The 18,846-nt window shown below is 44.4% G+C and overlaps 1 long non-coding RNA gene across 1 annotated transcript in view; it reads left to right on the top strand.

Annotated features, from left to right (window-relative positions):
• The first annotated feature begins 7,268 nt into the window (after positions 1–7,268).
• Positions 7,269–18,846, top strand: part of LOC148222790 (uncharacterized) — a 113,837-nt gene continuing 102,259 nt past the window's right edge. Inside the window, exon 1 of the long non-coding RNA XR_015805355.1 lies at positions 7,269–7,593. This is a non-coding gene — a long non-coding RNA (uncharacterized LOC148222790). The remainder of the gene's footprint in view (positions 7,594–18,846) is intronic.

The raw sequence follows: 18,846 nt of genomic DNA, 5'->3' as shown, positions 1-18,846 counted from the left end.
TCACACTGCAGCCAGGGCTTTGCTTGTCCTTATAATAAATGAAAATACTTCACTTCTTCATATTGTAAATAAATTATTAAATCCAAGCTTGGAGGGAGGAAGCAGAATAGCACTTTACAAAGTGGTGTTGTTTCCTCTGGGATTGTCTATCAGCTGGCTTCAAACCCAGGATTTAGTTGCAGCTTGTTTAAAAACAGTGTCAGCCTTGCTGCAGTGCCATAAACTTCCAGAAAATTGGAAAGACCCCTCATAGTATGAGCAAGATTTTTTTTTATCTGCTGAGTTTACAGCAAACTCATGCGTTGTCTGGATGAGTGACTCAACGATTGGTTTTAATTTTAATCACTTTCCCAGTAGAAAGTAATTTTTTAGCAAAGTAAATAGCAGGAGAAAAATTGTATTTAAAATTTTCATTTTCCCCCATGAGGCTTTGGTTTTAAAAAGCTGTAAAAACATCCTTTGCTTCCTTTGCTTTTGGCAAGCAAGAACTTAAAGTGGCTGGTTTCTAGAATCATGACATAAGATTTTGGCCAGAATGACATAAAATGACAAAAACCATTAAAACAAAGAACAAATTTCTTTTAATTCAGGCAAAAAACCCAAACCAAACCCCACCCATATTTTCCCTTTTATCCATATTTTAACCATGGAAAATTCTTCAGCTGAGACCCAGACCCACATTGCTGTGGCATGGAGATTCCCACTTTCCCATCATGGACTGTGCTCTTTGAGCCTTGCAGTGCTGGCTGTGAAATGATATTTCAAAGCCATTAATACCAAAACATCAGGGCTGGCTCTACACCCCACAAATGAACCATTTGTTTGAGCCAGGCTGTTTCCCAGGGCAGCCAGCAGCCCTGGATGATGGCAGAGCCTGAGAGGAGCATGGCCATGTCCTCCAGCACAGCTCTCTGGAGTCTTGGGCTCCTGAGCCTGGTGCTGCCTCTGCTCAGTAAAGGCACAACCTCAAAGCTGTTAAATAGTAATAGTCATCTTTGGTCTTCTTTTCTCCTTTTATTTGCTGCTGAGTTTGGCTCCCTTCTCTCTGGGTAGCCCCAGTACAATTCCTTGGCTTTCACACTGGTGTCAGTGAATTAGCTCTTTGTTCTTCCAGGAGAAGAAGTGGATCTCCAGGACTCACAGGGAGCCAGGCCACCATCTGACTTGTGCCTTGGTGCTCCTTCCTGAGGGGTGGCCACGGCTTGTGGTCCCTTGTCAGTATTTGGTGGGCACAAAGCACATCTGTCCTTGTGTGCTGTGGGGAAGGTCCTTCCAATCACTCTGTGTGCCAGGAGAGAGAAGGTGGCAGCAGCAAGGACTGGGCTTCCCTGGAGCAAAGGTGCTGTGAAGTGAGGCATTTCCAGGTGATTTTGGGAGAGGGGCTGCTCCCCACAAAGGTTCAGCAGCTGGGAGGGAGGTGGGTGCTGAGCTGCTGAGGCCAGAGGGAGATTTGGTGCTTGCAACTCTCATTTGAACTTCTTGTGATCTTCACAGAGATCTTCACATACGAGAGCACAGTCTCTGAAAAAATAAGCAGTAAATGCACCAAGGGTGCTGAGGGCTCAGCCTAGCTAGGTGAGGTTTCACCCCCCAGTCTGGGCACTTTGGTTCATGCAGTTCTTCTGGGAGTCTCTAGTTAAATAGATCTTTATAGGAGAACACCACCTCCTGCTTTTTGCTGCCCAAATGTCCTGGAGGTGCCTAAGGAGGTATCTAAGACTGACCCTTTTCTCCAACCAGAGTCTTAATACAGAGTGCCTGGCCCCACAAGCCCTGCAGGCCAGGTGAGGTGTGGCTGGGTGAGATCTGTGCCCTGTGCAGGCATCTCGAGGGGTTCATGGTGCCAGGCTGGAGGTTCACCTGGTGTGTGATGGGACCATGCTCCTCCTCATCTCTGCATGACACTGTGTGCCATCAGCCAGCCAGGCTCTGCTGCTCCCCTCAGGCGGCTGTCACAGGATTTCCAAGTGCTTTTAAGGGAAAAAGGAAGAAAATGTGCATGGAGTTTTACCAAGTGTGACCTGTAACAGACCATTAGCTAAAAGCTAATTTTCCAGATAATGGATGTTGCTTTAAAGATTATTGCTGGAATCTTATGCTTGCCCATAAAAAACATCAAGATTACACTTTATGATGATAATGCTTTGTCTCTCTGAGAGTGCCCTTCATCTCATTTCTACTAGAGCTCTTCAAATGCTCATTTAAGCTTTGAACAATCCTATGAAGCAGATTTTTTTTTAAGCAGCAGATTGACTCAAACTGAAGCATTCTGAAGTATGGACACTTATTTTCAAGACCTGCAAGCAAGCTTGTGGCAGAGTTGGGAGTTGAACTACCCCTTCTTCCACCCTCAGCTGTTAAGAGTGCCAATATAGCCTTTGGATGGTGTAATTTGTAGGAGGAGGGCACTTGGTTGTCCCCCATAAATAAGTCCTGTATTTCTTTCCTGTCATGGTTTATATTTCTCTTCTCCCCTTTCCCACCTACTTCTTTATTCATTTCTTACTATCTTAAAAGAAAAAGAAAGAAAACAGCACACACATAGCAGATTATTCCACTGGGCAAGGAAATCTTGCTCTCTGCAGATTGGCAGCACGGCAGAGGGGATGGGGAGCTTGGATCATAACTGGAGAGACAGAGGAGAAAATCTTTCTGCTGGGAAGGTGAGTGGAACTGTGGCTTCTATTACCACAGGAGGATTCTGAAAGCAGATCCGTCAGGTCTCTGTCAGGTGATGTTTGCCTGCAGTCAGAGGGATGGACCAGAAAAACCTTGCAAAATCCTGTGTTTTTGTGATACTGTTTGTAGGTGTCCAGAAGTGACCAGGTACAACGATATGGGGGAGGTGAGGCTGTGTAAAATGTTACCTCTCTTCTCTGCCAGCAGGGGATGCATTTAAAGGATGGTAGCCTGTTTTTCAAGTGGACGAAGAAAATGATACAGGAGTTTCTAGGGGACCTTTGCTTATTTGATAATCCAAAAAGCAACTGAACACATAAGTGATTGAAACCAGAAGTCAGGGAGAAAAAACAGCAACAAAGGACAAACTTCCTTCCAAATCTTAGCTTGATTTGAAGTTCTGGTTCCTAAGAAGCAACTCTGCCCTGAAAGGCATGGTAGGGATTCATGGGCTCCTATCCTGGTCTCTGCCTTCCCTGCACGGGGTAAACATCTCTCCAGGAGGGAAATGCCTGGTTATTTGTTTGCCTAATGAGACTTGCTCTGAATCATCAGGTTATAGGGACAAAATCAGTTAAAATGGCTAGGTTCATCTGAAATAAACTCATATAGCCTGTGAAAATGGTGGGTCTTTTTTCTCACCCGGGGCATGTGCTCTAGTCCTCTGCCTTTTATATGGAATCCTCTGTTATCCAGGTCAGGAAGCTGAGCCAGCTAAAAACAAATCTCACAGGAAAGAGAAGTTAGCTTGAAGTGTCTTCAGTTCTTGTAGCATCCCATCTTCTGTCTGGCTTCTGTTTTCTTCTAGCAGTCCTGTCTTGGCTCCAATGCTCAGTGCCAGGTGTTTGAGCAAAACACAGCTCTGGTGTGCTCATGGAGACCCCAAAGCATTAGGCCAGCAAAATACTGCCTTCTCCACCTGCCTCTCACCATCTCAGCTGGCAAAAGGATTTAAGTGGCATGATCCTGCTGGGCTGAAATGTCCATATTTACCTAACACACCGGGTTTTCTGATCCCTATTCCAACAATTTAATCACTAAGCTACACTTTACACAGTTTTGGCCCAGCCTCACACAGCTCAAATCCCATCTGAATCTTTCTGCCAGCTGGTGTGACCCCTCTGAAGAACCAGAAGCAGCCTGTGTGAAACCTCAAGGTGCAGGAAAATCAGTAGAGTTTAGGCTTTATCAATCCAGGCCGTTTATTCTTAGCCAAACAGACAGGGAAAACATAGGAAGAAAAAATACAACTGATTGCACCTACAGCTCCTCAGTGACTTGTAAGAGGAAATGGAAAATCTCCAGCTCTGCTTTCGGATTGGCTTCATCCCATTCCTGCCTGGGCTCGGGAGAGCACTGGACTTGGGGAGCAAAGGGGTGACATTGCTCTCTGAGCAATTTCCAGCGTGTCTGGGGCTTGGGTTGGTTTGTTCATAGCAGGGTAAATGTCTGCTTGATGCAAATAAATGTCCCTTGCTGGCTATTAGTAATTTGAGCTGATGGCCTGGAAAAATCCATGGCAAGTGACTGGGCATGGCTGTAACACAAGGACTTATGTGACTGGGTTGGCTGGGACACTCCTGCCATCAGCACCTTGTCCTCACCTTTCTAGTGCAATCCAGTGTTTTCTTTTGGTTTCCTTCTCAAAGCAGCCTTTGAAAGGCCTATCCTGTGGCAGGCAGTGCTGTGAAACACTCTTCTTATCCTTCTTTGGCAAATGCAGTTTGGGTTTGAGTTCTGCCTTAGCTTTACAGAGCCTCACCTCATGCAAGTGAATGTTGGGCAGTGCAGCTTGTGGAACTCATGAAGAAATGTGACCTCATCCTCACTCTCTGCTTTTAAACTTTGTACAGCAGGAGGCAGAAAGCGTGTGTGTGTAATATGCTCTTATGAGCATAAATAATAGACATGAAGGCATCTGTTACATTTTTTTGCAGTATTTTGGTGGCCTACAGGGCTTGAATAAGCGTTGATTTCCTTTTCCCCTGTTTTCTGTTCCATCTCCTAGCAGTGGTTATATTCTTGGGAAAGTGCTTTCCATTTCCTTGATGTCTTTTATCACCCACAGCGCACATGCAAGCAAAATAGCACTAATCAGATGAATAACCAGAGAACAGTGTAAGCCAGGCAATTGAGAAGAAACTTTGCTTATTTGTCAAAGGAGTCACTTCTGTGCCTGTAAAGCTGGAACACTGTTGGAGACTGTCTGAAAATAATGCATGTTAATGAAGCACGGAAATACATGGCAAAATCTGTGTTTCTCTGCAGCACCTGTGATCTATAGAGTGCATAGAACAATCTTTGTTAGCCTCTTAAAACAAACTCCTTATTTGAGAGAAACTCTTCTTTGTTTTTACTAGGTGAGATAAATGCGTTTCTTGTTCAGACACATGGTAGAAATGATTCTTAGCAATCTTTCCCCCCCTTTTTTTTTTTCTAAAAATAAGCTGTGACGCTCAAATCATCTGCCCCCAATTTACTCCTGTGTGACCCTAAGACCCTGATCTGTCAGATCTGTCCACATCTGTGCCCACCACCGAAGAATGTGGCAGATTCAACACAACATATGGCTGAAGCAGTGCATATGATATTCATGGGAAATGGAAGAAGCATCACCATTTCCTTCGTACCAAACACCTCCTTGAGCTATTTGTGCCCTGCACTCACAGAGATTCCAGGGTTTCGCTCTGCTGTGAATTACACTCAGCAATTGAAATTTCAGTGCAACTGTTTGCAGATGCCTTTCTAGGGATTTCTTTAAGACATACTAGTGGCTGAATTTTCCTAGCAAATAAATGAGCTTAGAAACAAGGCATGTTTTCAAGCCGTGACACCATTCCGAGGATGTGGCAAGACCCTTCTGGTTAAGGAATTCATTTTGCATGCTATGAGGTTTAACTTATTTCCCTTTTAATCCTCACTCTCTCTTCTCCACTTCTTTGGATGAGGGGTGGGAAATCCTAGAGACTCAGGCTTCTGCAAAGCTACAGTTCAAGCCAGGATTGAAAAATAACTTAGTGTTGCGTATTTCAAGCCCGGGGTTACCTGACCCTCAACACCAGCTGTGATTTTCAGAGTTTGGCATCACAAAAATGTCAACAGACCTTGAAACTTGTCAGGGCTGCTCTGCTCCCCAGAGTTACCCTCATTAGGGTGTCTGAGCACAGCATAAGCTGTGCCAGCCTTAGGCTAGCACTGTTTGGGGTGAGCTGCATGGCAGGGCAGTGCATTGTCACACCTTCCCACCCACTGCTGGGCCAGGTAATTGCTGCAGGGTCTGAGCCCACCTCAGACACAAGCCAGATCCCAGCCCCAGCCTCTGCACAAAGAGCCAAGGGCAACTCATTTTGGCTCTTGCTCCTCTCCTTTGAAGGACACCCACATTGCTGTTTATTGTCATTCCATTGACACATGGTAGTCTGTTAAAATGCAGGAATTCAAATGTGTTTTTAAACTTGGGGCGCAAGGAAGCCGTGTGCCAGTTTCCCCAGAAGAGCTGACTTAATGTAGTGTAACTGTCTCCACACTAAGGACTGGCACAAATGGAAAGGTGTTGGTTAAAATCCCCTTTACCTCCAATGGAAATCAGTTTATGCTACAGAATTTGTGTAGCCTGAACTCTACAAGAAATGGCCATGAGTCATCAACTGTATAATCCCAGGACAGAGAATTGTTTTGCACTTTTCTTAGGTAAGTTTGGTGTGATTCATGGTTCTCATTTATTCGCCCAATGGGAGAAAAGCCCTGCATAGTTACAATAAATGCCTCAAAATAGAAAAGCATGACTTAACAGTTTATTTTTTCAGTTTTGTTTTTTCTTTTTTTTTTTTCTTTTAGTAAATGAAGAGGAAAGATAGTGCTACCAGGAGAAGTGCAATGAAACAGTGTAAAATCATTTTTCAGTTCTGCAGGCAGCCTCTTACCCAGGAAGAATGCTAATTGCTGCTTAATTGTTCACAAAATAAATATTTTTGTGGATTTTTAGCTGGGAGGGAGTCTGAGAGTGTTACTCTTTCAGTCTCTCATGGTATGGGAAGAGCTGATGGGGACACTTGTGTCCTGTGAGACACATGAATGTGCTTAGTGTTGGAGTGTACAAGCTGATGGTGTTTGACAGATAAAAGCAGACTCAGCCTGCGAGGTGGATGATTTGCACAATTGAAGTCTGAATGTAGGTCTGGCTCTGGATGTTTTCTGTGTCTGATACCAATCCTGAGCAGAGAAATCTGGATGTCTGCTCCCGAGCAGGGCATCTCCACCCACGAGTGAGGGTTGTGATCGTGTTCCCAAGGTTAGTCCCCTCCTAGGAGGGCCCTGGATGGATGTTTTAAGGAAGGCTCAGATGCATTTCCCTGCTTCTCTTCTCCTCAGATGAGATGGGCCCCCGGGCACAGGCTTACAGTGCCCCAGTCCTTACTGCTTTGTTTGTACACTGCTCTCAGGGCAGAGATAATGGGACTGATCCAAAGCCAGCTCCAAAGCAATCACAAGTCTTTCCTTTGTCTTCAGTGGGGTTTGGATCAGGCCCAAAGCTCATAAGCAGTTTTCCACCAAGAGTTCCCGGCACTTATGTCAGTCACTGGCAACAAGGGAAGGGATAAATCCAGCATCGGCTGCTTCAGATGCCAGGCACATTCTGTGTGTGTGTGTGTGTCACAGGGGTGGATATAAACTCACACAGTCCGGCTGGGCTCCTGCTGAACTGCATGACAGCTTGCAAAGGGCAGGCAGCTACAGGGCTGCTTCCAGGACCAACCTCGAAAGATTTCAGTCTGAAAAGAGCTGGGATGTTCTGTGCAGTGCCCAAGAAAACCTTTCTCAGGAGCAGCTGCCTGGGCATGGGGAAGGCTGCCTGGTCAGGCTGAGGAGCAGTGAGGATTTCCTCAGCATCCCTCAAGGCAAGGCAGGGGGAAGGTAAGCATGGGAAAGATGCTTCTGCTCCCACGGGGCTCCCTGTGCTCCCCCAAACCTGTTTGTTTTCTCTGCACAGCATTAAAGCTGCTTTTGGCCTGAGGGTGGGTGGTCAGTGGGGGGCACAAGAGCTCGCCCACACCAGTGGGAGTCTCTCGGCAGCCTCTGGTAGCCTTTGGACGCTGTCCCGGGTGTGTTTTAGGACTGGGTGTTCATTTAACATGAACCTCAGCCAGCCCCAACTGTGTGCGGGAGGAAGAGCCATGGGGGCACATGAGGAGGGAGAGGGGGAGGTGTTTGTCTTAGGAAAAAGGCAAGCAGAAATAGACACCCCTTGTCATTTTTTTTGGCAGGCGAGGGGAGTTTGGGGAGGGCTGGAGGTCAGAGGAGCTCGCTCTTTGCCTGGCTCTCTAGTTGTTTTTTTGGCAACCCAATTGTTTTAATCCCATCCTTTCAGTGGGGGATAGGGGAGCCCTCTTGCCCCTTTCCTGTGCTGAGAGCAGGGCAGGAGCTCCTTTGTCACCTGCAGAGCCTTTTCAGAGCAAGGTGCGGGCAGCTGGGATTTCCTGATGCAAAATGCAGCAGGAAAGCTGGGCTCTCCAGGCCAAGGAATTAATGACACTGTTAGGGGGGAATTTGAGTTTCCACATCACTAAGAAAAGGAACTGGATACCCGAGGCAATAGACCAAAGTCAAGCTATAAAGTAATTACATTTCTCCCTGCGTTTCATGTGTTTGTTTAATTTTAGTGTTTAAAGGGAAAGGTTTCCTGAAAGCACTGTGCCAGCAACTCTAAAAAATAATTGTGTGTCTTTCTTTAACATATATTCTGGCAGGAATGTCCTGCCTATATTTTTTGGCAGAGACTTTTGCTTTATCATTAGTCTTTTGACTATGGTTTTAAGTTAGATTTGAGGTTGATAAGATGGCAAAACCCACCATTTCTGGGTTGTCACCTCCATCTCTCATTCTTTACCTGTAGTATTCTGGAGAACTTTGCTATCCTGTGCTGTGTTAATCCCAGTTCCTCCATCAGCAGGCAAGAGGAGTTCACATAGCCATCTTTTGGCATTGCTGCCTGCCTGGCTGGATTGAGGTGTGAAAAACTGCAGACCTTTAAAACAAATCTTGTGAAGACACCAGGCCAGCACTTTGTTTTGCTCTCTGACCCCGTTTCTGAGTTGAGCCAGTGCTGCACCTGCAGCTGGCTCAGGATGCTGTGGGATGGTCCCTCCTGCAGCCCCTCCCTGTTCCTGAAACACAGTGCTGGGTGTGAAGTGGGGGTACCCCTAATCCCACACAGGAGTCATTTGAAGGGACGGAGAGATTTTCTCTAATACTTACATATTTTTTTTGTGCTCCTTTCTATGAGTGACTTTTCAGTTTTAACAGTCTCTGAGAGGCTGTAGTGCCAGAAGAGCAATGACACTGCAGGACCTCATCTTGCCAAAGTCACAGCTTTGTGAGGGCGTTTTGCAGTGACACACCTTTCTGCCTTGCCCTGCTGAAGCACACCTGGCTGTGGTTCATGTGCCACTTCTGGGAGTTCTTTTCTGTTAGATATTTTAGAAATCCTGTCCTTCTGCCTTTTGACAGAGCTGCTCTTCACAGGGTCATGACAACCACAGCCTGATGCTAGACTTGGAAACATCAGGTTTCCACCTGATTTCCAACACCTCAAATTGCCATTTGGCGCCTGTGAAAGAGGCCCCAGGCCCTGGCAGAAGGAAGGGAATGTGTGCCTGGAGCACCCAGCAGCTGGGGACAGGGCACATTGTCTCTCACTGTGTCATAATGAGAAGCATTTCATCCCCATAGCTTGCAAGGCGAGCAATTCCTACTCTCACATGCAAAACCACTCCTAAATCCCAACCCATGGAATTGCACTGACATGCTGTGCATGTTAACACACCCTTCAGTGAGCTGGGTAGCACAGAGGAGAGGTCAATAAATGGGGAAATAAAAGGAATATAGTAGAACCTGCTCATATGTTCATGCAAGAGTCGCTTATTTCGGGATTTGGTTTTTTTTTCGATTAGAGATATCTTTTATTTGATGCAACAAAGAAAGAGGAGAAAGCATATTCAGGCATATAATGAAATGGAATCATTTCAAAAGCATGTGGCTGAATGGAAAAATGGCACAGCTGTTTTCACACACTCACTGTAAGTGTGTGTAAGCTGAAATTGTGAGTGACTGTGCAGAGCCCTGTGCAGTATGAGATCTAGCCCAAGCCTTATTTACAGTAGCCTAATGTACTTCAGGACAGAGTGAGCTTTTTCATTTCATGGTCAGTTCAGTGTGAGTGGAAAGGTTCACCCCAGCAGCTCGAAAGATGGAAATCCAGTACTCTTAGAGCTGCATGGTTAATTGGGGGTGTTTGGGGATATAAGGAAGATGCTTAATTAATGCAATTGAAATAATTTGATAATATTTAAAGTCAGTCACTTCTCACAGCTAAACCCAAATACCCACAGCTGTGTAGAACCTCTGTGCTGCTGAGAGATGTGTAAAGGTCCCATTCAAGAATGAGATGTGATCATCTAAAACAGGGAACAGAAGTACTTTGTAATGCCAAGTTTGCTGTCACACCTGCTTTTGTGTAGAATGCAGATCATCTTAAAGTGTTCTTGAGTTAAGTGGACTGAACCAGAGCATATTGCTAAAGGTATATCTTTGTATTTCTGGAGTAGTTGCAGATTAGATATTAAACCTTATCCTTAATGTGTTTGTTTGTGTATTCTGCATTGTGCTAGTTTTCCTCCACAAAGTTACTCAGTCTGTTCTGTTGGAAAGTCTGTGGTGTAGTTGTTTTTCTGTTATTATCCAGTAGAAGTTGGCTCCACTGTCATCCCTGGTTTGATAAGGTTCGAGAAAAACAGTTTTCTGAAGCTGTTGAGAGGATGCAATAACATTTTGATGCCTGTCATTTTTTAAGACTTGCAGTTCCCTTCAATCATGTGTTCATTCATGACTCGTGCAGACACAAAGCAGGTGTCCTGTGCAGTAACAAACCCTTCTCCTTTGAGAAGTTTTGGCACTAGGACTGTACACAATAAAACACATGGGCTTTCCATGATAGGGGAGAACTAGGCAGAACTAGGAATAAAACTTGCTGCAGTCATCCTTTAGCAGCACTGGCCGGGAAATGATGTAGTTTCCCCTTACTGGTATGATGTACCCAAAAAGAATCCTCCCTTTTGTCAATAAAGGCTTTTTCCTTTTTGCTTCCCCTTCCGCTTGGTCAATTATCACTGCTTGAAATTTAAGATAATTCCTGATCTCTTGTCTAGACAGTGGGTTTTAATTTTTTGATGTGTAAGGAGTTTTCTGGCCCTTCCTCATGCTGTTTTTCCTGCAGTCACAAGCTTTGTTGTAGTGGTAGGGGAGGTGCATTGATTTGCAGCCAGATTCTCTGAGGCTCTATCTGTGCTGGGTTAGGCTGCAGAGAGCATAGGGGTTGTGTCAAATACATCCCCAAACCAGAGCACCAAGGTGGGACTATTTCAGGAAAGGAGTGGCTGTTCCTCCCACCCAGGCAGGAGAGTCTTGGCAAGACCCTCAGTGACGGCACCAAGTTGTGATTCCCAAGAGCTAAGGGTTGGTCATCCCAGATCCAGCAACATCCTCCAACATCCTCCAGCAATTGCACCTGATGCAGTTTGTGCTTAGATCTCAGTGTTTACTGGACACAAATGCATCCTATCATATCCTGAACATATTTATCCTCCCAGCCCCACTGCATGCTAAAAAATAGGTATTGCCACTTTACAAAGTGTTAGTGATGCCCGTGACTTCAGCAGGAGCTTCTCCAACTGGAATTTCTTTTCTGAAAGCCTCAGCCTCTAAGGTGTGGAATGCAATGAGCAAGTACAGATTTCAGCAACAGAAAGCTAGAAATTCTGCTGCTCAAGGTTGCAAGGAACAGTGATTCTTAAGGGTTAAAAACTTCCTAGATATTGTATAGTTAAAATCACATGAATATTTATGTTATACCCATGATTTTGTGGGGAAATGACTTCCAGCCAGAGGGTCTCTGGATAGCAGCTGTGTGAGAGTTTCAAGAGCAGACCTTGATTTACTGCTGCAGTTCACTACACCTCATGCATACCATCAGCATACTCAAAATTATGGTGTTTTCTAATCTGACTATCTCTGCCCTCTCATTACATCCTCCTGCCATTCTTTTTAGCCTGTCAGCTGTTTCAGTGGGTGTTTGGTGTAGCAGTGAGATGCTTTGCTGTTTGGTTTCCTGGTCTGTTTGGTGGAGAGCCTGGGGTACTCCAGAAATGATAACAGGAACAAGCTGTTTTCCATGAGAAATTAAAGCTGAAATTCAGAAGCCTGGAAACATAAGAATTAAGGCCTTGTCTGTGGCCTTCATCACCTTCCTTGTGCTTATGTTTTATCTATGTTTTTTTTATATATAATTGCCAGACTATCCTGGCTCATTTTTCTGCCCCATCCCAATTCCCTGATGTCATATCAAGCATCCCTATGGGATCCATCTCTCCCCTCAGGTGCTTGTTCCTGTCTTCTCCCTGGTCCTTGCCTCATTTCTCCTGCTTTGCCATCCTGTTGCTTTCCTCTTTGCTTGCTTTGGGCAGTGAGGGATTTGGTGGCAGTCCAGGCCCTGAGATGACAGGGGTGGCTTTTTTGCTCTCTTTTCTGGTGCCTGGAGCCGCAGTCATGTCCAGCAGCCAAGAAAGGAATTATAGCAAGGAAAGTCCTGAGCATTCCCCAGAAGAAGCAAGCCCTAGAAGCCCCAAAATGGAGTGAGATCAAGGCAGGCAGAATTTGTAGAGGTTTTTCTCCCAAAGGCTAATAAATCTTCAGTGGGATGTATTCAAAGGCTTTTCACTTTGCCAAATTTGGATGTAAAAGGCACATCCCTGGTCCCAGGGTGACACCAAATTTCCAGCCCCCTTTCCAGAAGATGGAGGTGTGAGAGCGACTCCAAAAAAATAATTGTTCGAATTTTTATATCGACTAAGCACTTTTCTCTAATCTCGTGTTGGAAAACTGCCAGGCCTCCCCCTCTCCTACTCTCCTTGTGATTTCTTAGCAAACTCTGCTGCAGGCTGACACCTGGCAAAGGAGAATTTCAGCCCCAAAAGTTTTAATGTGGTGAAACAGGGGCTCTGGGTGGCACAGGGTATCTCGACTAACACCCTCCTGCATCCCAGTGCTGTGCTGCACCACATCTCCCACCACCTCAAACTCGTGCTAGAAAATTCATTCCTTGTCACTTTGAGCAGGGTAAATGGGAGATGAAAAAAGCACTTTGCAGTGTTCAGGGAGTATCAGGCATGACTGCAAATGGGAAGACCATGGCAAGTGCTCCCTGCCTGTGCTTCAAGGTAACCCCTGCCAGCGTGCGCCGCCTCCTTGCAAATGCCATACAACATTTTTCACTCTCTGCTGGAGGAAAAAGCTGCCCTAAGAAAAGCAGAATGAGGGCTGATGTTTTGAAAGGTGTCCAAGAGTAACAAAACTCAACTCTCCAGGGCTGAGTTTTGCCTCTTGTGTTTCTCAACTAGGGTGGTTGAATGTGTTACAGACCTATCAGAAATTTTGCTACAAATGCACAAATATTAATCTACAGCCATTTCCTTTGCTTTCTTAAACATGAATGAGGATTTTTGTCTCTTTCTCCCTCCATAAATTGTTCATGGTCAGAGGGGGCATGTTCCGTGTCAAAGTCTTGACCGCCAGGATCAAACAAAAAACCCTTGTGAACTCAGAAGTGGAGACAAATAAATGACTATTACTTTTTTTTTCCCCTTTTGCCTGGAGTTAAACCTTTTCTCTGTCAACAATATTGACTTTGTTCACTTGGAAGGAAACAGAGGGAGAGAGAGAGAGGGAGATTTCTCTAGATGCTGCACAGAAAAAAAACATTTTGGAAGGAGGAATGAAAAAAGACAGAGGTTACAGGAAATGGTAGACATTTTTTGTTGAATTAAACCATTAGGAGTGACCCAAAAACCAACGGGAAAGAAAGGAAACAACTGGATACATTTAGGTCACAAGAACCAGCCAAACGGGGAGCTGAAACCAATTATCATAAATGAATGTTTCTCTTTTATTCATGACCACCGTGTATGCTCCCATGATGCTCTTTGTCTTATTATAAAAACAGATGAAACTATTTCGTTTTGTTCTTATACTTATTAGCTAATGCAACTTTTGGGCAATTTATCAAACACTAACACATGTTGTGATTAATAAGCTCAGAGAATTAATCACAGCTAAAGCCCCTTAAAAAACAGAGGATGTCGGGTCCCTCTTAAATATATGTTTGTGCAGGATTATGTAACTTAAGCAGTGACATCGAGTTTTGATGCATATTCATGCATTTTACACGGAAAGATCCCTGAAACCATATGTTCAGGCAAGCTATAATTACAGTAACTTCCATTTCTGTGAGACTTTGCCCTGCAGCATGGGCAGAGCGAGCCCTGCTTGCCCCAGACGTGGGTGCTGGGGACTGTGCACAGAGCCCACCCTCTTTGTGCCATCAGGAGAGGGGAGCAGCATTTGGGGTTTGGACTGTCACTGTTGGACTTCAAAAGGAAGATGTCACAGTTGCTGTGGACCTCAGAAAAAAACCCCTCTGCTCCTTTTTAGGTCCTTTCCCAGAGGTCTTGCTGCCCCCTTAAATCCAGATACCATTGAGGGGGGCAGGAAAATGCCACTAGACCTGGCCATAGCAGCTCTCAGCATCTTCTTCCCACTAACCCAGTGCAGCCTCTAATGAGCCATAACTGGCTCTTAAGTGTCCCTAACCACTTCAGTGAGGTTAGAATAAATTTCTAAATGGGGAAGAGGAAAGGCAGAGGCAGCCAGCATATCCTGCAGCCTCACTGAGGTGTGAAGAAGCTGGTTTGTGATGTGAGACTCAGCTCCAGGGCTGGAGGAGCCTCCATGGGGGAAGTGGGACAAAAAGAGCTGGAGCTTTACTTGAGGATGGTCTTCTTGATCATGAGACAACCATCAGACATAGAGGGGACTGGGGGAATACTTGTCACTGGAGAATTCGGTGTTGTGGAAACAGATGTTTTGGGAGTTTGGGTGTCCTTTACCATTGGTAGATCTGAGCATCTCCACTGAGGAGGGATGAGGAGAATTGGTCACCTTGGCAGAAGCTGAGTTGCTTATGAATATCTCCCAACAGAAGCATTGAAAAAGTTTGCTTGTGGCCTGGCAGAGGGACACTGTTGAAAGAGTGACATGAAGCTTTTGAGAATATTTGTTCTTCACTGATGTATACACACATGTACCTACTTTTGACTTTGCACCCCAGCTCCAGGCAAGACCAAATATTAACATCCTTGAGTATCACAATGGATGGAAAGTCTATTGTTTGGTTGCTATAAAAATGAAGAAGTGCATCCCTGTTTCTAAGCTCCAAAGTACAGTAATGCAGCTCCCTGAGGCTCCCCGTTAGCAGCCTGTTCTGCTCAGTGAGGTACTTGCTGTGTCAACATCCAGTTGACTTCAGCAGGAACAAAGTGTTTGTTTAAGTACTGTTATTGACTAGGGAGGGACTTAAGCATGTGTTTAAATGCTTTCTAAAACTAAGGCATAAATGCTTGATTCTCATAGCCCTGCAAAATAATGGGGCTGGTCCTCATCCAGGCATAAATTCTACACCGTGCTACAGGAGTAGCTGAATAAAATTCTACAGAACGTGTCAGAGCAGATTTTCATAATGGTCCTAAAATATCTCTCCATCGACTGCAGTGAGATTTAGATCTCAGGCTTTAAAAAAAAGGGAAAAAGGGGAAAGGAAAGTGAAGTTATCCTCTGTGGTCAAGGCATCTGAATAAACTCTTACTCATTAACGGCTGCAAAATGGAACTTATGCAAGCTTATGCAGCTAATTTGTCAAGCATTCAACAAAATATGCAAAAGGATGCTGCCAGGCCTGCTTGTGTGGAACTACTCTGGCATTTAAGAAGAAAGAAACATCCCTAGACAACACCTGCTGGCATTTCCACAAGAAAAAGATCTTTTTCTGTGCCTCTCACATGTTAGCAAATTAAATTTTTTTCCTCCCAACTTAATCCCTGTGAAGTGTATTTATTTATTTTTTTTTTCTAAAATAGACGCATGCCACCAAAACGTTTTTGGTGTGTGTTAACAACATGTTGGCCCTATGGGCTACATTTCTTCTGGGGAAGATAGATGACCTTCTTTTACTTTGAGTTTCCAACCGAGATCGCCAGCAAAAGAAAATTAAAAAGCAGGCTTTTCGTTTTCGTCTTTCGGCAACCCTGATGTGGTTGCCGAGGCATTGCTTAGAAACACAAACATTACAGCACATATGGAAGTCTACTGTCGAGTGGAACTGAGTCCTAAAGCAACATGTTAAATCGGAAAAATTTATGTTCATGCTAAAGCGGCAGTGTGGTAATCGGTTTCAATGGAAGTAAAAGGAATGCATCAGAGATGAAAATGGCTCGCTCCCTTGGATGCAAGTGCAGGAATTCAGACCCATGGTATGGGATAACTGTGTGAAGAGGAAGTTGTTTTTGTTAGTCAGGGCAAATCAGGCTTGTGGCAACGGTACTTCTCTCCTTGTGTATGCATCTGTCTGCATAGAAGCAGCTTTATTTTGGACAATTGTTTAGTGTTAAAAGACCTTTAAGTCCATCAAGTCGCATATGCCCAATTATATACACTCACAATACTAATTTTTCCCCGTTATTTGAATGTAAATGAGGTTGTTTCAGGCTTGCTGAGGGCAATGGAGGCACAAGTCCAAATTTTTGCTTTGCCAAGTCAAGCCATTCAACTCTTTCCAGGGGCCTTATCAGGGTTGCTTCTTTAGGTACCTTTGTATTAGGGAGAAGGGAGATAGGAATGTCCAGGAAGGGGTTCACCACGACTCTTTTAGGATGGTCTCAATAATCTCATGTTGTGCCTTCTTCAATTGATTCAAAAGAGAGCCTGGAAAACTTGCTTGGACAAGGTGTGGTACCTTAAAACAAATAAATCATAGTAAATGCCTCTCCTCTGGAGCCAATGGTTTGCACTCCTGTCCACAAAGAGCTCTTGGCATCTTGATTGCATGTCTGGTTCAGTACCTAAATATCTTCAAAATGCCCAAATCCCCCTAGTTTCTCATATTTATGTCCCTCAGTTTCTTGTTTGTGAACTTGAATGTCCTTACCTAATGAGAATGGTGTAATGCTAAATAATGATGGCTGAGAATTTTTCAGATATTGGGAAGAGTCATGGTTTAAAAATATTTCAGAGACAGAGATTCTAATACTATCAGGAATAAAAAAAAAGGAGGACAGTATTTATTGCTGCTTGAGTTGTGTACTTGTAGTCTCAGCATTTTCTAGTCAATGGGCTAAAGCATTTTTGCAGATTATAATTGCCTTGAAAATTAGTGTTTGCCTTTCTCCATTCCCAAGGAGGGTGCCTGCCTAGACACTCCTGCATTTTGGAGTCAGTTTTGGTGGATCAAGCATGATGGTGGTGGTCAAACATGGTTTTGAGGGTGAAAGGTGTTGGGAAAAGGCACCTGCCCTGCCCTTCACCTGGTCCCATCCCTGAAACGCCATCATCACCAATGCAGTACCACGGGCTGGATAAAGTGCTGAGCTCCAGCTGCTTCTTTTCCCCATGGATATCATAGCCCTGGTTTAGCAGAGCTAAAAACTTGTGCTTGCTGGGTTAGACATGCAGGTAGCCCAGGGCTGGGCTAAGCCCAACTCAGAGGAGCTGCTGGGGCAAAGGCACCAAAGATCTTGAGGGAGGGAAGGAGAGTTTGAGGACCTAGCACACAAATCCTTTGTATCCCACTTTTATCATCCTGCCTGCTGATGGAATAGCTTGCTTTTTAAGTTGTTTATTGTTTCAGGCCTACAACTAATCCTCCAAGAAAGTAATTTCTGTTGCTCATGGCTAATACCTCATCCTGCATTGAGAGTTATATCAAAGAAGGATTGCTGCTTAGTCACTGGCTGCTATTCAGCCAAAGAAAAATCATGAGTTCTGGATTATTGTGATTTTTAAACGTTTTTGCTCTCTTTTTTTAAATTTTTTTTTTTCTTTTCCTTTTTTTTTTTTTTTTTTTTTTTTTTTTTTAATCCAGATGGATATTTAGATGTCATTTTCAATGTTCAATTCCTTGATTTTGCCCAGTTGAGAAAGCCACCTATTTATTTGAAAAATATTTCTGGAAGCCTGAAGATAACCACTTTGCTCCCATGGTTAAAATGTTTTATATAAAACTTGTTATTACCATAGATCAATGGGATATGTACAGAATATGTTACAATGGGGCCTGTGTTAAGGATTTGTCAAGATTTCCATTATAAACCACTATTTTCGAGGGTTTATAACTCAGTCATAAAAATTCATTCCAAACTAAAACTTGGCAAACAAAATGTCAACCCAGGAGAGATTTTCTTTTAGCAGATTTACTTTAATGCTTTAAACTGATTTGTCTATTTTAAAATTATACGAGTGCCCTGTTTTATAGACTTTCTGTGTATACAGGGTGCGTGTGTGCTAATATAACACGCATACCAAGGAAAAAACAACGTTAAAAGCACATTAGCACAGCAAATCAGAGCTCCAAAAAACCCACAAGGTAAAAAATGAGGTTGGATTTGCAGTTTGTGGAATCTTAAGCATTAAGGTGCCAACTTTGAGATAAATCTTCAACTGGAGCATTCAGCTGAGCTGCTGTCCTGTCGTGATGCCACCCAACGTGTGACATCTCCAGGCATCTGAAAAAGCTGCTGTTGAAAATGGGTGGAAATCATGACAGGAAGGTGAGGGGTGGTTATAGAGGATTGAGGACCTTCTCAGAGAAGCTGGTGTGAAAGGGAGCAGATGTTCAGCTCATCTCCCAGCCAGTGATTCTGGGTCCTGGCTGCTCTTGATGGTCACAGGGAAGAGGTGGGTGTGACAATGAGGTGCAAAGATCAGAGGATTAAAGCATAGCTCTCTGTCTTTTCTCTCTGTGGGTAAGGAGCCAGAATCTGGCATCACCATGTAGTAGGTGGCCTGAGCTGTTCATCACGATGAAACACAAATGTCATTCTCAGCTCCTACATTTGTCCTGTGTGCCACACTGCTGGTCCAAGTATTCTTTTCCCAGTGCTCTGCCTTTGGCTGTGATAGAAGAAGTGTGGCTCATCCTGCTCACAGCCCAAAGCCCCGACTTGCAGCAGGGTCTGGTGCAGAGGAGGACATGAGCTGGGCTTGAAAAAACCTAGCCTGAGTCCCTGA

Source organism: Sturnus vulgaris, chromosome 9 (genome assembly GCF_052056855.1).
Source record: "Sturnus vulgaris isolate bStuVul1 chromosome 9, bStuVul1.hap1, whole genome shotgun sequence".
NCBI lineage: Eukaryota > Metazoa > Chordata > Aves > Passeriformes > Sturnidae > Sturnus > Sturnus vulgaris.
This window is presented reverse-complemented; position numbering and strand designations above follow the sequence as displayed.